This window comes from Eretmochelys imbricata, chromosome 2 (assembly GCF_965152235.1).
Source record: "Eretmochelys imbricata isolate rEreImb1 chromosome 2, rEreImb1.hap1, whole genome shotgun sequence".
Lineage (NCBI taxonomy): Eukaryota > Metazoa > Chordata > Testudines > Cheloniidae > Eretmochelys > Eretmochelys imbricata.
Window position 1 is genome coordinate 203,392,121 of NC_135573.1, and position 16,760 is coordinate 203,408,880.

Consider the following 16,760-nt stretch of genomic DNA (forward strand, 5'->3'; position numbering starts at 1 on the left):
ACTTACCTTTGTGTTCATGTGCTTATTCTGCTAACCACACTTCATATGAAAATGCTTTATTGTATGCCTGGAAGTATTTTTGTACTACAGTTTTCTGAAGTATTTACTTGAAATATTTTTGAGTGGGAATTTCTGGAAAAAGACTCTTCTAACGTCACCCAGCTTCAGTTTTCTAAAATGTAGAAGTTCAGTTCAGTTTGATTATTCTGTATACATGGGACAGTTGGGAACCCATGTATATACTTGCCATAAGCGAATATGTTGCTGTTTTACTTCAGGGTCAAAGTTTTTGTAAGCAATGCTGACTAACAATTTTACCTTAAGTTGGGCTCTGTCATGTTGTTTCCTTGGATATGAATATTGCAGATTTATCTAGGTTACTAGAATATCTGTCTTATACAAATGTCAAGGTTGTATTGTGATCTTTAAAGATGAAGTCTAACTTGAATCTGTAGTAAAATGGAAGAAATCTTAAGAGACGTAATCATTTAAGATCTAGAGGATAATGGAACTGAGAACAATAAGTAGCCTAGGTTTATAAAGAACAAATTTTATCACACCTGATTGCTTTTTATATAAAATTACCTTCATTTACTAATTTTGTAACATGATATACATAGATTTAGACTTTTGTAAAGTCTTTGATACAATCTCTCGTGTAATCTTGCAAAGTTAAGCTAAGTGGGCTGTGATATGAACCCCGTCAGATAAACTGAAAATTGGCCGAAGGGGCTGCAAACAAGGAAAGATCAATGACAAGGTGTTAAAACTGGGGACAAGGCAGATTATCTAGTTGGGATACTGTATGGGTCTCATTTTATTTAATAATTTTACTAATGATCTGGAAGAAGAGGTAGACAGTTCTTTACTGAACTTCACAAATCATATTAAATTGGAAAGTGGTATAAGTACCAATGAGGACAGAAAAATAATGCTCACATACCTTGAGAGTTTAGAAATATGGATAGAGAGAAAATAAGAAACAACTTGGAAGAATACAAACTGATATGTTGAGACAAAACTGATCTATAACACAGATATGCACTGGGAAGGCAAAACCTGAAACTCAGTATTGGTGAGGAGTAATCATAGAAGGCAAAGTAGATGTGAGTTTGCGGTGCAATATGGCAACAATGAAAGGACAGTGTGTTCTCAGGTGACACACACACAGGTAGAAAGAGTGGAGACTTTATGCTTGTGGGATGAAATTTAAAAAAAGGAACGCTTCAGAGAGACTATCAAGAAAACTTTCTTGACAGGGAGGTATTAAGCTGTAAAATTATCGATAGCAGCAGTGAAAGCCCCATAAACTAGGACACTTTTAACCAAGGCTGGGCAAAGCTCTAAAAAATGTATCATAGAGAACAAACCAGCATTGTCAAGGGAGTGGACTAGATTTTCTAGCAGGTCATTTCCATTACAAATTTCTGATTCAGTGTGAAGTACTTGAAAAAAGTGAGGAAAAATAATGTGAGCATATTGTAATTATTCTTGCCTCTAGTGCTGTCAGATAGGCACTTTTCTGAATAATGGTTTACAGTTGTGCGCAAGTTGACTGCCTCAAATGCCAAATTTTGTGTAGTGGTTAATGTTTTTTGAGCTAGAGGAGACATTTCTAGTCATTTTAACTATTAGTAGTAGTTACGTTACATTTCCAGCTTAAGTAAGGTAACTACATCAAGAGCTCATGAGAGCACATTGATTAAATTAGTTGCAAAATGTGTTTGCGAACAAAGGGGTTTTGGTTTGGTTTAGTATTTAACCGTAATTTAAATCACTGTCTCACAATGCACAATCCTGGGAATAGTCTACTAAAATGGTGCAGGAGCATGAGGAAGGAGATAAGACGGATAGGCAGAGTGAAAGGTTTGTAATAAGTAATGGATTTGGGATAGCCAGTTGGACTGAGTTCGGCAGCCTCTAGGTCTCTTTACAAATACAACGTGTCTTAAACTTTTCACAGTTTCAGTGATAGGTGAAGGACAAATATTTGTTTATAATTTATGTAACTTCATATATTTGTTTTTAACATTTTACATTTAGCAGCAGTCATTCTTCTATTTGTAATGACAGAGAAACTTGTTGAAGTCACCGGCTCAGGATTTGTGTATGCTTTAATACTAATTTTCAGAAGCTTCTTCCTTGTGCGGCTAATATTCAGAAATTTGACTTGGTTACCTCCTTTTAAAAAAAACTGTTTACTTGAGCACTAGGTCAGTACAGTACTTGTGGTATGACTAACAATTTTGCTAGTTCAGATCAAGCATCTGAATGTTCTGCTTGATGATTTCTTTATTTAGTGCTTGTTTTATTTGAGACAGCCATCAACAATATCTATTTTTCCCCATACCATATGGCTTGCTGGAATGAGGGACCAGGGATATTTGACCTTGTGTTACAAGCTCCATGGTATCTTTAGGACAAATTACGTCACAGTGATGAAAATAATTTAAGGGAGGAAAGGTTTGTTAGTGGGTTGTGTGTGCTTGTGGTCTCATTCAAATTGAAGGGGTAAAAGTAGAAGGATGGAAACATTTACAACTCACTGTGTTCATCTTGTAGCCAGAATAGTGATATTTCTTTGGATTATATTAAATATACAGAGAATTTGGCCATTAGAGAAAAGTGACCCAGGAGACTGAGAGAGAGAGAGATTATTTATTTATGTTTTTATCCACGGCATTGGGACCTGTGTTCCTGTACCCTGCCATTGTGAGTCAATGCTGACCAAAAAGGGAATACCATTAGGTGTGATAAGCTAGTTTGCTTTTCATGTCCATGTAGTCTTTTATCTCTCGGATGCCCAAAACATGTACCAAATGTGGTTGTTTTAATATGGACACCTGTCTACTATGTGAAATGTGACCACCAATCATAGTAGGCCACTGCGCATCCTTCAGATAATTTTTCAGCAACTATCAATATGGGCTGGGTTTGAATGAGCAAAATAAAAGTGAAAGGCCGTTTAACTCCTTACGAACCCCATGAGTTATTTCCGGTGTCTTTGGGGTTTTGCAGTCCATGCATCTGAAGAAGTGAGGTTTTTACCCACGAAAGCTTATGCTCAAATAAATCTGTTAGTCTTTAAGGTGTCACCAGACTCCTTGTTGTTTTTGTGGATACAGACTAACACAGCTACCCTCTGATATTTGGGGTTTTTAACGCTTTAAATAGTATGTGTCAGAATAAAGCCGATTAATGTTTATGGCGATTCTACGCATTGAGTATACAATACGAAATAAATGAATCTGTCTCAGTTACGTCTCATTTGACTATTTTGTTGTTGGAAAGTAAAATGTACAAAAATATATTTAAATGAAACTGTAAATTGATTATAGTGGTAGTTCAATGACAGGTTTTCAGACAATAAACGTCCCCTAAATTTAGAAAAAAAAATAGTTAAATCTGAATAAAAGGATTAGATACTTAGAGAGGTTGACAGATTGAATATTCAGTTTAATTGTAGAATTAGATGGGTTAACGATGATTAATGTCCTAGATTAAATGGTATTTAAATGTTAATTTCTCTGACCCTTACATCTAATTCATGTTAAAGTGCAAAATAATTATTGCAAAACCATTCTGTTGCTTCTTATACAGTGTTTTCTGTGTCAACTTAAAGCCAGGCTGTATTCTCAACTTGAGAAAGGAAATTTTTAAAAAGACATGTTTTTTAGGGCATTTTCTTCCATTTAAAGTTATTTGTAATGGATGATTATTTTACATTTCATTTAAAAGATGATGAATAAATTTAAAAAGATACTACCACATAATATTTTTACAACTAATTTGTTTTATGTAATAAGAGTTTAGAGTGAATTACATATATTAATATTGAACTGAGTGAAATTCTCAAGAAGCTGCATGCAGTAACCGCCACCAGATGATATCAATGTTTATCATATGGATATATAAAAAATAACACACAGAAACACAGTGCCGCATGTCCAGAGTGTAAAAGCTTTCTTTAAAAAAAAATTGAAACCATTGGTGCTTATATTTGGAAGCTTCTTCATCATAACCCTGAAGGCAGGTTATATACCAGTATTAGGTGTGTTAAACAAATTCTGTATAAGCACATCCATATAAAATAAAAAAGCTTGTGTACAGTTGGGTATAAATATTTCATGACAGTTTTGTCTAAGCACAGAAAAAGCTCTCTTCAGAACAGTATTTGCCAATGTCTTTGCCCCCCCCCCCCATGGTTCCACTTTATGAAGATCAGTCAGTTAGCTAGGATAGCTGCTTGTTTGTACTGAAGTGTGAGGTTCAGATTCAGGCACTGTAGGTTGATATTAGAATTATAGTCCAGTAAAAAAGCTATTTTGTGTATAGCCTCATGGTAGCAAAAAATATTTTTGATGGAGCGTAGTAGTAGCAAGTTGATAGGGTAACTTTTGACCGCAGTCATTAGAATAGATCAGTAGGTAGCATTAGAAAGGTTGTGTTTCAGAAAAGACGACAGCAGCTGTGCAGCCCCACTACTATTTTTATTAGCTGCTTTGCTATGAGCTCTGCTGTAGGGCATCCACCTGTTTCTCTCTCATGCCACCTCAATACAAGCCAGAATTCTTTCTCCTAACTGTATCGCACTCGGGAGGGAGAAATGAAATTAAAGAATTTCATTAATATAGTAAAGGAATATATGTATTACTTACTGCATCCAAGGAAAAAAAATTAGCAATGTGCAACATTGGAGGGGTTAGTCATCACATTAGGAGATAACTTTGATGGTGTCCTGAAAAAGTAATCACAGGCATCAGTCCTCTTTAATGAAAAGCCAGAACATCTCAATTTTTACCTATGCCCTTCATACTTCTCCTCCAAAAAGAAGAGAAATAGTCTATGGAATGGTCCAAACCAATTATGGTTGCTTTATAGTTTTAATTTACAGTGATCAATTAGCTGGACAGCAATTACAATAAAAACAAGTTTGATCCATTGTGCAGTTAATAGAGAAGCCACCTAATCTGCCTGTTGGTACTGAAACAAATTAACATATCAAAATCAATAATGGTATACTAAAAACTAAGCAAATGCAAACTTTTGTCCAGCAAAGGAAAAAGCACATCTCTAAGTATTTGAGACTAAACTCTGTCCTAGGCTAAGTGAGCACAACTTTCATTGACTTCCTGGGTTGAATTTGTCCTGTAATATTTTACTATTTGAATTAGGCAGAACATTGCATGTAAAAGGGAAGCTTTTAGAAAGCGTATTCAGTGCTTTATAATCCCTAGTCTGTCCTACCTGTAGAATGAGTTTATGCTAAGTATGCCCACATGTCTTTCTAGGAAAATTTATAATCCTCTGCAAGTCCCACAAATTAAACCATGTGTAAGTGTAGTTCACAGGGATCTAAGATGGGTTTTTCAGGGCTGAATCAAATATTAACTTTAATACCTAAGAGTTTATGGACTTGTTCTGTCAATCATCTTTTTAATAGCAAAACAGTAGTTGTAGTAAGAAGGTTACAAATGCAGAAGTAAGTGGTAAGGTGAGAAGTACCTGTGAAGGTCATTTGGAAAGCTATGTTTTGTTTTGATGTGGAAGGGACTTTATCTTTACACTACTTGAAAAAGAGGTTGTTTATCTATTCTTAAAGTTGTGTTATATGGTTCCTCACAATCAGTGGATGTAACTAATATTTGTTTTGTGCAAATAAATGTGGGTAATTCCTGAAACATCACAGTTAAATACCTTATTGGGGCAACAAATAAATACCAGTTAGTTCTGTAAGATTCATTTCTTTGTTTTTAAACCAAAACTACCTGCCTTTAGTTTTCTTAAATGATTGATATCCTCACTGCTTCTTGGGCTTCTCCAAAAGTTTGCAATTCTTTTGATTGAAAGAGCACCTTCTGTTCTTTTACATTTTCTTGTGCTGTTATGTACTAGACTGGAAATGATAGTCTGATACATTTTACCTTATATCCTCTTTTCCCCACCTTCTGTATACATTTAGACTTAAGATTTCCTACTGTAGTGTCTGCAATGTTAGAAGCCTACATTATAAAGAGAATGAAAGATTGGGTGAGGAGTGGAAAGTGTTCATCTGTCTTTTATTCTCTTGCTACATAATTATGTGCTGAGATGATAATGAGTAGTACTGGGTGGCTGTGAGGATGGAATGCAGATTTGTCATTATATTGTTCCTTGATGCAGGTGGTGTGCTTCCCGTTTGAAGTACAGGGAAAAGTCTGTATTTGAGGAAGAAGAATAGAAGAAAGCTTCCATTTTGGCTTCTGTCATAATGTCTTTAAAAACGAACTTGGCAATATGAAACATATCTAAGCATTGTAATCCAGTAGATTTAAGGGGAATTAATAGCTTCTGACGCATGGGTTTGTAGGATGAATTTAATATTCAGAGAGATATGGAAGACTGCCATGGGTTTGATTTACTGTAATATGAAGATTTAAGCTAACCAACAGTTATAAAGGCGGAACAGTAAAGGGAGAGAATCCGTTAGAGTGAATTCACAAAGCGTTGCTTACAATGTTTATCAGGGTGTCACGAGTCAGATATACATTTGTCCACCTTACTGTATATTTGTGCATTTCAACTGCTTATATCAACATTGCTGCTTGTTCTGACTCCTGTCATTTTCTTTCTTTCAAAAGGAGAGAGAATTATAATCTAGAAAATTTAGGATAAAAATGAGTAGTAAAAAAACCACTGGAAGGTGGCTTGAATGACTGTTGGGAAAATAATTCTCAGTGTGTATAGGGCTCCAAGTTAATGTCAGCACCGTGTATTCTACAGAGGAATGGACAATCACTTTTGTAGCCTGCTATCAATCATTAGATAAAGACCAATACCTAATACTTTTGAAGACTAAAAGATGTATCTCTGAGAATCCTTTATTCTTTCTAATAAAACATGGGTTTACATAAAAATAGGTAATGTAGATTTAGGGCTAGAACTGCACAAAGGAGAACCGGTATGGCAATATATTGCCAACACAATTTAGAGACTGAAGAATTTAAAATTATGTATTGTCATCATACAACTCTGCGCCCATGGAGTATGGACAAACAGCTTGGCTCAGATAAGATTGATTTTTATCTACAAGATTATTAGAAAAGTATGTGAAATACATAAATCTGTAACATAGTGGAGTCCAGTTAACCAGGTTATTCACCACACTGAGCAGCTCCAATGACCAGGACTTTATGGATGTTACGATGGAAGCAAAGAAAATATTCTTTACTTCACGCATTTCCACAAGACAACATAGTGTTTAATGTTACAATAGGTGTGATTCAAATGAGACATCTGCCCCTGGCATGCTAAATTTTCCTTCGCAGTTCACTGCTGTCTATAAAGCTTGGAATTTAGAGAACCAACTGGAAACAGAATTTGACTGCCCACTTGTTATGCAGTGCTTCTTGCAGGGAGCATATTACTCCCTTGCCCTGAGGCAGAGGGCCTTAAGAGACAATTGTATTGATGATCAAGAACAGCAAAACATTATATCTTTCAAAGACTATTGACAGAATGTTCTGTTAGATTAACAGTACTCATCATCAGAGCCATTTAAAATCAAGCTGTTCCCAAGAGGGTGGGCCAATGAAATTCACTCTCTTTTGTCCCAAATGAAGTTGGACCTCCTGACTTCATTATGTTCATGATGAGGTTCTCAATACCATACTCAGAAATACAGATCCAGAAGATAGCCTGCAGTGTGCAAAGCCAGAAGTCCCCTTAGGACGTTCCTGTATATGTCCCGGTGGCCATGAAATCAGGAAGTAGCCCAGAAGTGTTGTCGGTGTGGGAATTTAAATCACCCAGAATAATCAGTCTTAGTCATTGTTATGGAAACAAGTATCAGAAAGGAAAGGAGCAAGGTTAACTCAGATTGAGAGGCATCATGAAGGCCTATGCCCCAAGACCATCCCTGTCATAATTCTTTCCTGGGACACTCACACAAAGTGAGGCTCAAAGGAATCTTTTTCTACATGTGATACCTCCTTTAACTCCTGGGAATGATGGTCTCCATCAGATATTTCCATCAGCTATTAAGAATGATAATATCATGTATGGAAGTCCTCCAGTTGGATCTGACCAGAGGAACAAGAAATAGTCTTTCTATCCCCATTGGTCCTTTGCTCTCTGGAATAATGGATTCAGAAAGACCCATAATGCAGTGAATCCCACTAACACGCCATTTGGAGAAATTATAACAGACAAGTGTCTGGAACTAACATGAGGGCACACTCAGCTCAAAGAATGTGGTCCAAACAGATATCAAAACATTGTATAACAACACCTAGACTAACTTTCATATGATGTTAATGTTGTTTAGCTTAGATACCGAAAACACTCTGTTGTTATGGTGGCTTTGGGGAAGCAATCAGAAGATATAGCCCTCTTGATTTCAGGTACATGTCCATCATTTATTATCACAGTATGAAGGTCTGCTTAGATACTCCACTGTTTTTAAATGATCAGATAACAGGTCTCATAGTCTCTGATTTTCCATTTGAGTCAGTCTGTCTCAAAGATAGCAATCTTTTATTTTTTGCTGGGGGGGATTTGTGCCTGTCTTTAGTCCTAGGGCAGACTGACTGCAGTGCACAATATGTGGGCTGAGCTGTAAGTCAGAAGCTTAAGCTAATGCAGAATGTAATGGCCCATGTTAGTGATGTTTCTTGCTGTGAGGACATGACACCAGTGTTCTATGATCTTACTGTTAGCTTCCAGGGGAAGTTTAAGGTATTGGTTCTGACTTATGTAATGGTCTTAGGGCCCGCTTATCAGAGAGATGGTTTTCTCCCTAGTGACTGCTACAGTTCTTCCTTGAGCAGAAATTATGTGGTTCCTTGTACTACAGTACAATACTTTAGAAAGGACATGTATGAATATTTTTTTGGTCATTAAACTTCCTATCAGTGAAGTAAGCTTTCCTAATAGACATTACTTCCTCAAGTATCTTTATATGAACTCCAGATGTCAGTGGGTAGCAAAGCCGATGTGAGTTTGCTCTATGCAATGTTGTTGTAGCCGTGTTGGTACCAGGATATTAGAGAAACAAGGTAAGTGAGATAATAATTCCTCACCCACCTTGTGTCTCTAATGAATTTTCTCTGTAATAAGAACAAAAAAGGTCTAACCAGTTTCAGGCTGCATGCTTAGAATATCACAGCTTCAGAATCACATTTCTGGTGCAAACAGACCTGAAGTATTTCTTTCAGTTGCGAGCATTACATTACCAGAAAGGTTTCAGAGTAGCAGCCGTGTTAGTCTGTATCCGTAAAAAGAAAAGGAATACTTGTGGCACCTTAGAGAGTAACAAATTTATTCGAGCATAAGCTTTCGTGAGCTACAGTTCACTTCATCGGATGCATACAGTGGAAAATATAGTGGGGAGATTTTATATACACAGAGAACATGAAACAATGGGTGTTACCATATAGACTGTAACAACAGTGATCAGGAAAGGTGAGCTATTACCAGTGGGGGGGAGGGCATTTCTAGCAGTTGACAAGAAAGTGTGAGGAACAGTTGGGGTGGGGGAATAACATGGGGAAATGGCCCACCTTGATTACCATTACGAAAGGTCCCGTTCTCCGCCCCGCCCCCACCCCCGCTCTCCTGCTGGTAATAGCTCACCTTTCCTGATCACTCTTGTTACAATCTGTATGGTAACAGCCATTGTTTCATGTTCTCTGTGTATATAAAATCTCCCCACTATATTTTCCACTGTATGCATCTGATGAAGTGAGCTGTAGCTCACAAAAGCTTATGCTCTAATAAATTTGTTAGTCTCTAAAGTGCCACGAGTACTCCTTTTCTTATTACCAGAAAGTACATGCAGGAGAATGAAATTGCAGGAGAATGGATTTTACGTGGCAGACTCAACTTTAGTAACGTAACACTGGGGAGCGGAGGCGTATGCCCACTCATCTCAAATATCAGGCATTTAACTAGGTCCAGTGCCTGGTTACAGACCTTCATCCATGTAACCAATAACCCTGGATAGGCCCTTTGGCCTATCCTCCAGGCCTTAGCTCACTTTTGAGTCCTCATATTTTCCCATCCCTGTGAGGTTTATAAGGAATACCAAGGGGGACTTTAGTCTATGAAGACTTCAGGTCTCCCCTTCTCCTTACAATCACAGAGTCCTCCAGTGAAAATGCTGAGTCTCATTTACCTGTTTAACTTGTATCCTCACTGGACACCAGCCATCAGCTGTGACAAACTACAGATTCCTGTATTAGCTCTTAGTATTAGACTTCCAAATCCTAGTCTCCTTTACCCCAATCATGTCTTCACAATACTGCAAGGAAGGTGAAAAACCCTCCATACCTCAGCCAATTTGGCCCAATATGAAAAAATTCCTTCCTGATCTCCAAAACAGGAAATTGTTCACATCTACAGCATCCTGGAAATGCAGTTCACTGGCTAGACTTACTGGAAGACAGGACAAGGCAGCTGAAGAAGAAAAGGGCTCCTGCCGTCTGAGGAAAAGTTTAAATTGTTGGGACGGGGAGCATGGGGGGCCAGTCAGCGCCAACATTTTTGGGCATGCATTCTCCTTTCCCCGAGAAAAGTTCATCCCCTTGTCCAGTCCAAGGGTCCAGTCCAGTCGTTGAGCTGTGAGGGGTTTCAGGCATGGGCTTCCCCCCAGTGCACATCTCCCTTTCATGGATAGTGCATTCTCTCTGTGCTTGAACCAAATGTGTGTATCTCCCCTTCTGAGATGGTGGGGAAGAACGGAAAAGTAGAGGGAGTTCTGCAAAGAAAATAAAAATGATTAGAAGCTCATGGAATTGACTTGACTGGAAAGAATAGTATGTGAATGCTAAGCAGTGACATAGCACAAATGTTTGAAAGGTGTAAACATCCAGGAAGGAGAGAAAGTCTTCAGGATAGCACATGAGCCCAAAGCTGCATGGGTGCTGAGTGCCCTCAACCCTCCATTAACTAACTAGGAGTTGAAGATGCTCCGCACCTCAGAGGGGATTCACTCACTGCAGCATCAGGCACATAATCAGGAGTAATTGTATTAAATAAGAAAGTGAGGGAAAAGTTAGGTTCAACATTAGAAAAAACTTCCTCACTATAAGATCTTTTAGACTGTGGAATAGTCTCCGAAGGGAATTGATGAAAGTTCATCATATGAAATATTTAATAATAGACTGGAAAAAATACAGATAAAGGCAGAAGGAAACCTGCTGCCCTGGTTGATGAGTGCACTAGATCACTTAATAGGTCTGTTTCATTTCTAACTTGTATGACTCTAGGAAAATTCAAAAGTTGAAAAATAATAAAGAGCAGAGCTCTTGTAAATAATACTTTAGCCTTATTAAAAGAGTAATCCAATAAATAGGATAAGTGAGTACTGTAATCTTAATATCCTAATAAACTGGCAAATTATTATTCCATAATATAGGGCCAAATAGGAAGAATGTTGTATGATTGCAGTCAGTCAATATTTTTTGCATTGCATATTGTTGAGTGGAATAATCACACAGCATTGTGAACACTGAGAGAGCAAGATGAAGAACCGTACTCTGAAAGCAGTATCATAAATTTGATCTAACATTTAGAATGGGTGTGTTACATTAACTTTCACTGAACTTGTGAAAGATCCCTTTCTCAACATCTGCTAGAGCTGTACAAACTTCAGTGAAAAAGCTTTTGTTCTTGCAAAGCCGAGGCTCGAGCTTTCACCTTGAGTATCTTTTCTGTTGCTGATGTACTGAATTGTATGTATGTATGACTATTCTTGCTGGATCAAGAATTTTCAAAAGCATCTTAGGAAATGTTAAAGTAGGGGAGCCATATTCGAAGAGCAAAAGCCATAAACATAGTTCAAAGAAACAGGTTAGTCTAGAGTAGGACAGGTAAGTGAAGTGGGCCAATATATAAATCTGGGAAGAAATTGTTGAATAGATTTTTCTAAAACATAATGGAAATTTGCTGAATAAATTATGCCAATATGACTTGGTTGGCTCTATTATGCAGCAAGGTACAACAAGTAACTAGCAAGTTATTACAATTCAGTACTAGCGCCTGACGTTTGGCAAGAAGGTAATATTTTCACACAACTCTGCAGAACAGAATTGTTTAGTCAAAATGAACAAAAGAGAGTATCAGATTAAACTGTTAATATGAGAACTAGAAATTACTCAAAGTGACTGGGCAGAGTAGTAGCTAGTTCCAAATACAACTGTATTTAGAGACCAACAGGAGAGTCATTTTGGTATCCTTACTGAAGTTCAAGAGTGTTGCTACATTGTTTTCTTTCCTGTACGAAAGTACCCTAAAAAGTGTGTGTCTTTGTAGCTAAATACTAATTGGCTGGTATTGGTGACAGAAATTCCAAAGATACGGTATCTGGGGAATAACTTAAAAACATCGCAACACCCTGGCTGTTTACAGTTCCTGTATAGTTAAATGGTCTGTTTTATAAATATCTGGAGGGACCTAAGATCCAGATATTTTCCTGACCTTTGAGGACTCACTCATTGTAACATTCACAATGACCCAATCAGACAGCAGAAAAGGTGGATGGTTACAACAGAAATTTTGCAGGCTTACAACACGCTTAATTTCTAGAAATGTCAACGACAATGTCACATTTAAGTAGGTGTGCAGTATACACTGAACACTAGAAAGGATAATAGGACCTTTGAAGACTTTTTCAATTTTAGATGTTATTCAGCATATTTAATCCGTGGAGTCACTTCTTTAAAAATAAATTGTTTTAAAAGTAGTTTTAATTCTCCATTTTATTATTTCAGTTACATGAGTAAGGACAACTTTCATTTTGATGCAATGTCACATCCAGCATATGAAAGTATTTAGTTGTGCATCATGCTTCACTATTCATCTGAGGGGTGCTGCTGTCCCACTGAAACACATGCCCTAATGTCTTCTGTGTTTAAAATACACTGTTACATGATAGCTCTGTGCTGCAGTTTTCAGCATGCACTGTGATGTCACAAAGCAGCTGTGTTACATTACACTTAAACGGTATTAAACCTTTACATTTTAAATTAATATATTTCTTTTCCGTGATATAAATAGAATACATAATAAGCATCTGTGGGATATGCAATTAATGTCACTTGTGAGGAAAGACCTTCATGATGCACTTGGGCTTTGGCACTCTTAAATTACGAGCTCTTTACTACACTCGTGGGATAAATTCCATATCCCCCAGATGCTTATTATGTATCTTCTATGTCCCTTAATTCCTATTAGCTGGATTAGCAGTTGTTGTGATGTTGAGGTTTATGGTAATTTAACTGGGGTTGTTCTCTGTGATCAATACATAAACTTTAAAAGTTTAGTGATTTTATTCTGTCAATTCCAATAAGTGCAATGTGTCACTAATTGTTACCTGTATGTACAGGAAACCTTTGGTCATATGTGAATATTTTTTCACTATGCTATGTTAAAAATAATAATAAGCAGCTCAACAATATGCAAATCTAAAAATATAATGTAAAAATGACTAGAGTGACAATAAATATACTGTCATTCTGATGAGAATTCTTTGAGAGGAAAAATTCATATGATAAAATAGTTAACATTTCTGTAAGTCCTATTGTTGACTCACATTGCCATAGTATGTTAATGCCTGTCCATTACATAATAGTTGTATATTTATTTTTTAAGAAAAAAGCGAAGTATTTAAATAGGAAAGAATGAGTTGGATTGCACAAATTTTACTTCTGAAAGCAAAGGGAGAAAGGGTATATTTATTGTGACAGGGTCGGGCCAGATGGCTATAGGAGAGTAATAGAAGGCAGATATATTAGTCCCAGGCTAAGTAGGTCCCTTTTCCCTGTGTAAGGTAACAGGGAAGGTTCTAGAACAGTCAGGAATCTTCTGGAGACGATTAAGACAGGCTGATTAGAACACCTGCAGCCAATCAAGAAGCTGCTAGAATCAATTAAGGCAGGCTAATCAGGGCACCTGGGTTTTAAAAAGGAGCTCACTTCAGTTTGTGGTGTGCGTGTGAGGAGCTGGGAGCAAGAGGCACTAGGAGCTGAGAGTGAGAACGCAGAGTGTTGGAGGACTGAGGTGTACAAGCATTATCAGACACCAGAAGGAAGGTCCTATGGTGAGGATAAAGAAGGTGTTGGGAGGAGGTCATGGCGAAGTAGCCCAGGGAGTTGTAGCTGTCACACAGCTGTTCCAGGAGGCACTCTAGACAGCTGCATTCCACAGGGCCCTGGGCTGGCACCCAGAGTTCCCCCCAAATCCTCCCAACTCCTGGTCAGACACAAGAGGAGTCCACCTGGACTGTGAATTCAGAAAAACGGCCAAACTGAGGGCTGCCATGAAGCTCCAAGGCAAGCAAATCTGCCAATAAATGCAAGACCCACCAAGGTAGAGCAGGAATTTTGTCACAGTATGATGATCGTAAGTCATCCGGAGAAGAATCATGAGTCTTTGTTCTTTAAGTTTATTACGCTTCTAGCCACAACCATTGTCAAAAGGGTTTGTCAAATTTGTACAAAATGGTATATATTAGTTACCAGCTCAAGAGCAAATAAGATTGTAACAGGACTCAATAAAGCCCTGTGATTAATTGTTATATATTCTAATTCATGCCTATTATATTTTATCTAATTTAATAAAAGTCTAAAATGATAATTAATCCTTTCACAGGAGCAGTTGCTGGTTCATACATTACATGTCCAAACTGAATTCTACTCCCCAGGAGTTAACTACTATTTTGAACTTAGTGTGAAAAATATTATCAATTTTATTAACCTGATCATCAAATTTAGAAAAGTCAACTAATAAAATCCATTACCACCACATCACGCATCGAAAATTAAAAACTGGTCCTTAGTGGCCAGGAATAGTCAGAATTAAATCCCTGCAACATATGTTTAAAATGCTCATGTGACATTATTGTATCTGTAATTATCAGAACGTTATGTTTATTAACCCAGGGGAATTAAGATTCTTGTTTTGTGAAAAATGTAGCATGCATATTAAATTGATCATTAATTCAGAGTCTGTCAATATATATGTGGCTGTTATACATAGATATTTGATTAGCATACTGATTGTGAGAAATTTTTTGCACTTAGGGTTGCATCTCTTTGCTTGTCCTCCTTGGATAACATTGGAGAAATAAATGTCTATATATCAATGCCTCCAGTTGGCAGCCTTTGTATAAAGGAGACTCCAATGTGATCTAGACTTAAACATTGCAATCCTTCTGGAGGGAAGCTTGCATAGTGGATGCTTCCATTGTATCAATGCTATAACTAATAAAACTTCAGCTTCTTTGAGACATGTTTCCAGATATGTACTTTATTCCTCACTACTTGTTGGCCAATCCATAGTCAACAGCTTTACTGCTCTACAGTCTGAGTAGAGGAATGGTTGCAAAAGTGCACAACCGTTAAGAATTTTAAACTTGATTATCCTTTATCAAATTTTGGTTGTTCAAGTGTAGGGAAAGCAGTGACTGTTCAGTAAACTGACTAATGATTACCCCAGATAAAGAGTCGTCAAATTCAGAAGAAGCAAGACCTACACAGCAGTGAATATGGAAAAATATCGTAAAAGGACTTTGTCAATGTCAACTGAGGCCCAAAATTTTGGTTTTGTAAAAAATAAACTTCTGCAAAGTCCATTTCATCAACAGAAATTAGTTTATTTTCATTTAAATGGAAACAGTTCATTGTATTAAACCCATACTTTACAAAAAACAACTACAGTATGAGAACCAGAAAATGAAACTGACTATAAACAAAAGTGAAACTGGCAGGTCTAGTTTTAGTGTCAAGATGAATGAAATGCAAAAGTAAACTAACACCATAAGAGGGTTAAAATAAATGTTCAATAAATCTCTGTAGGTAGTATGTTATGGAAAATACAATAATTTAAAAACTTAACAATGTCTCTTTTATGCAAATACTTATTTGTTGATTTTAAACATTTGCAATACTAGGATGTATTTTCTGTGGCTTCTTCAATAACCTCTCACTACAATGTATAAATATAGTGTATTAATTTTACAGGTATTTTGGCTCTGTACAGTCTTGCCAGACTAGTGATTTTAAGTTGATAGTTGCTGATCCTTTTATCATAGATGTCTAGAAAGGGTTTTTGTTTATATTGTACTGTAGACTTTTACAAAGCATATTTGAACTTAGGCCATAGTGCCCCTGTAGCCATCCCCTGAAACTTTGCCCACAATTCTATCACTTTGAAAACTCATCCAATTAAATTGCTTCCAAGCAGTTTCCTAGGTAACCAACATACTGTCACAGTAAGAGGACTACCACACATTAGAAAAAACAAAAACAAATGGCACAATTTCTAGTTTTTCAATACGTTTGAATTCTAAATTGTTCCAAAAGATAAATATTTTAAATTTAGTATATTTAATATACTATAAAAAACAAATAGAAAATAGGTACTTGTGACATAATGCTTTTATCCTTACACGTTCAGTAAGAAGGAATTATATAATGGATTATTGCAAAATATAGTCCCTTGCTTGACTCCAAAAATAGTGGTTAAAAGTAGCTTCCCATTCTGTGCCCTACAGTACTCTGTTAGGTTTACATCTGTAGAATCTCTATATAAACTTTTGGTATGAAGATATTGTCTCCTTATGACTTTTCCTTGCCAGTCAAAGTGTTGACTAGTGCCCATTGTTCTAACATGAACAATTCACAAAGGGGAACAAACTAATATGAAAATTCTAAGGTTTTTACAAACCACCCACTCATCATTATTTATTGTATATTGCCCAAAAATGCACTAAATGTCTTGAA

General features: G+C 36.8%; 1 protein-coding gene across 1 annotated transcript in view; it reads left to right on the forward strand.

The window, feature by feature from the left end:
• Positions 1-16,760, forward strand: part of TBC1D5 (TBC1 domain family member 5) — a 480,265-nt gene that overhangs the window by 295,182 nt on the left and 168,323 nt on the right. The gene's annotated exons all lie outside the window — the stretch shown is intronic.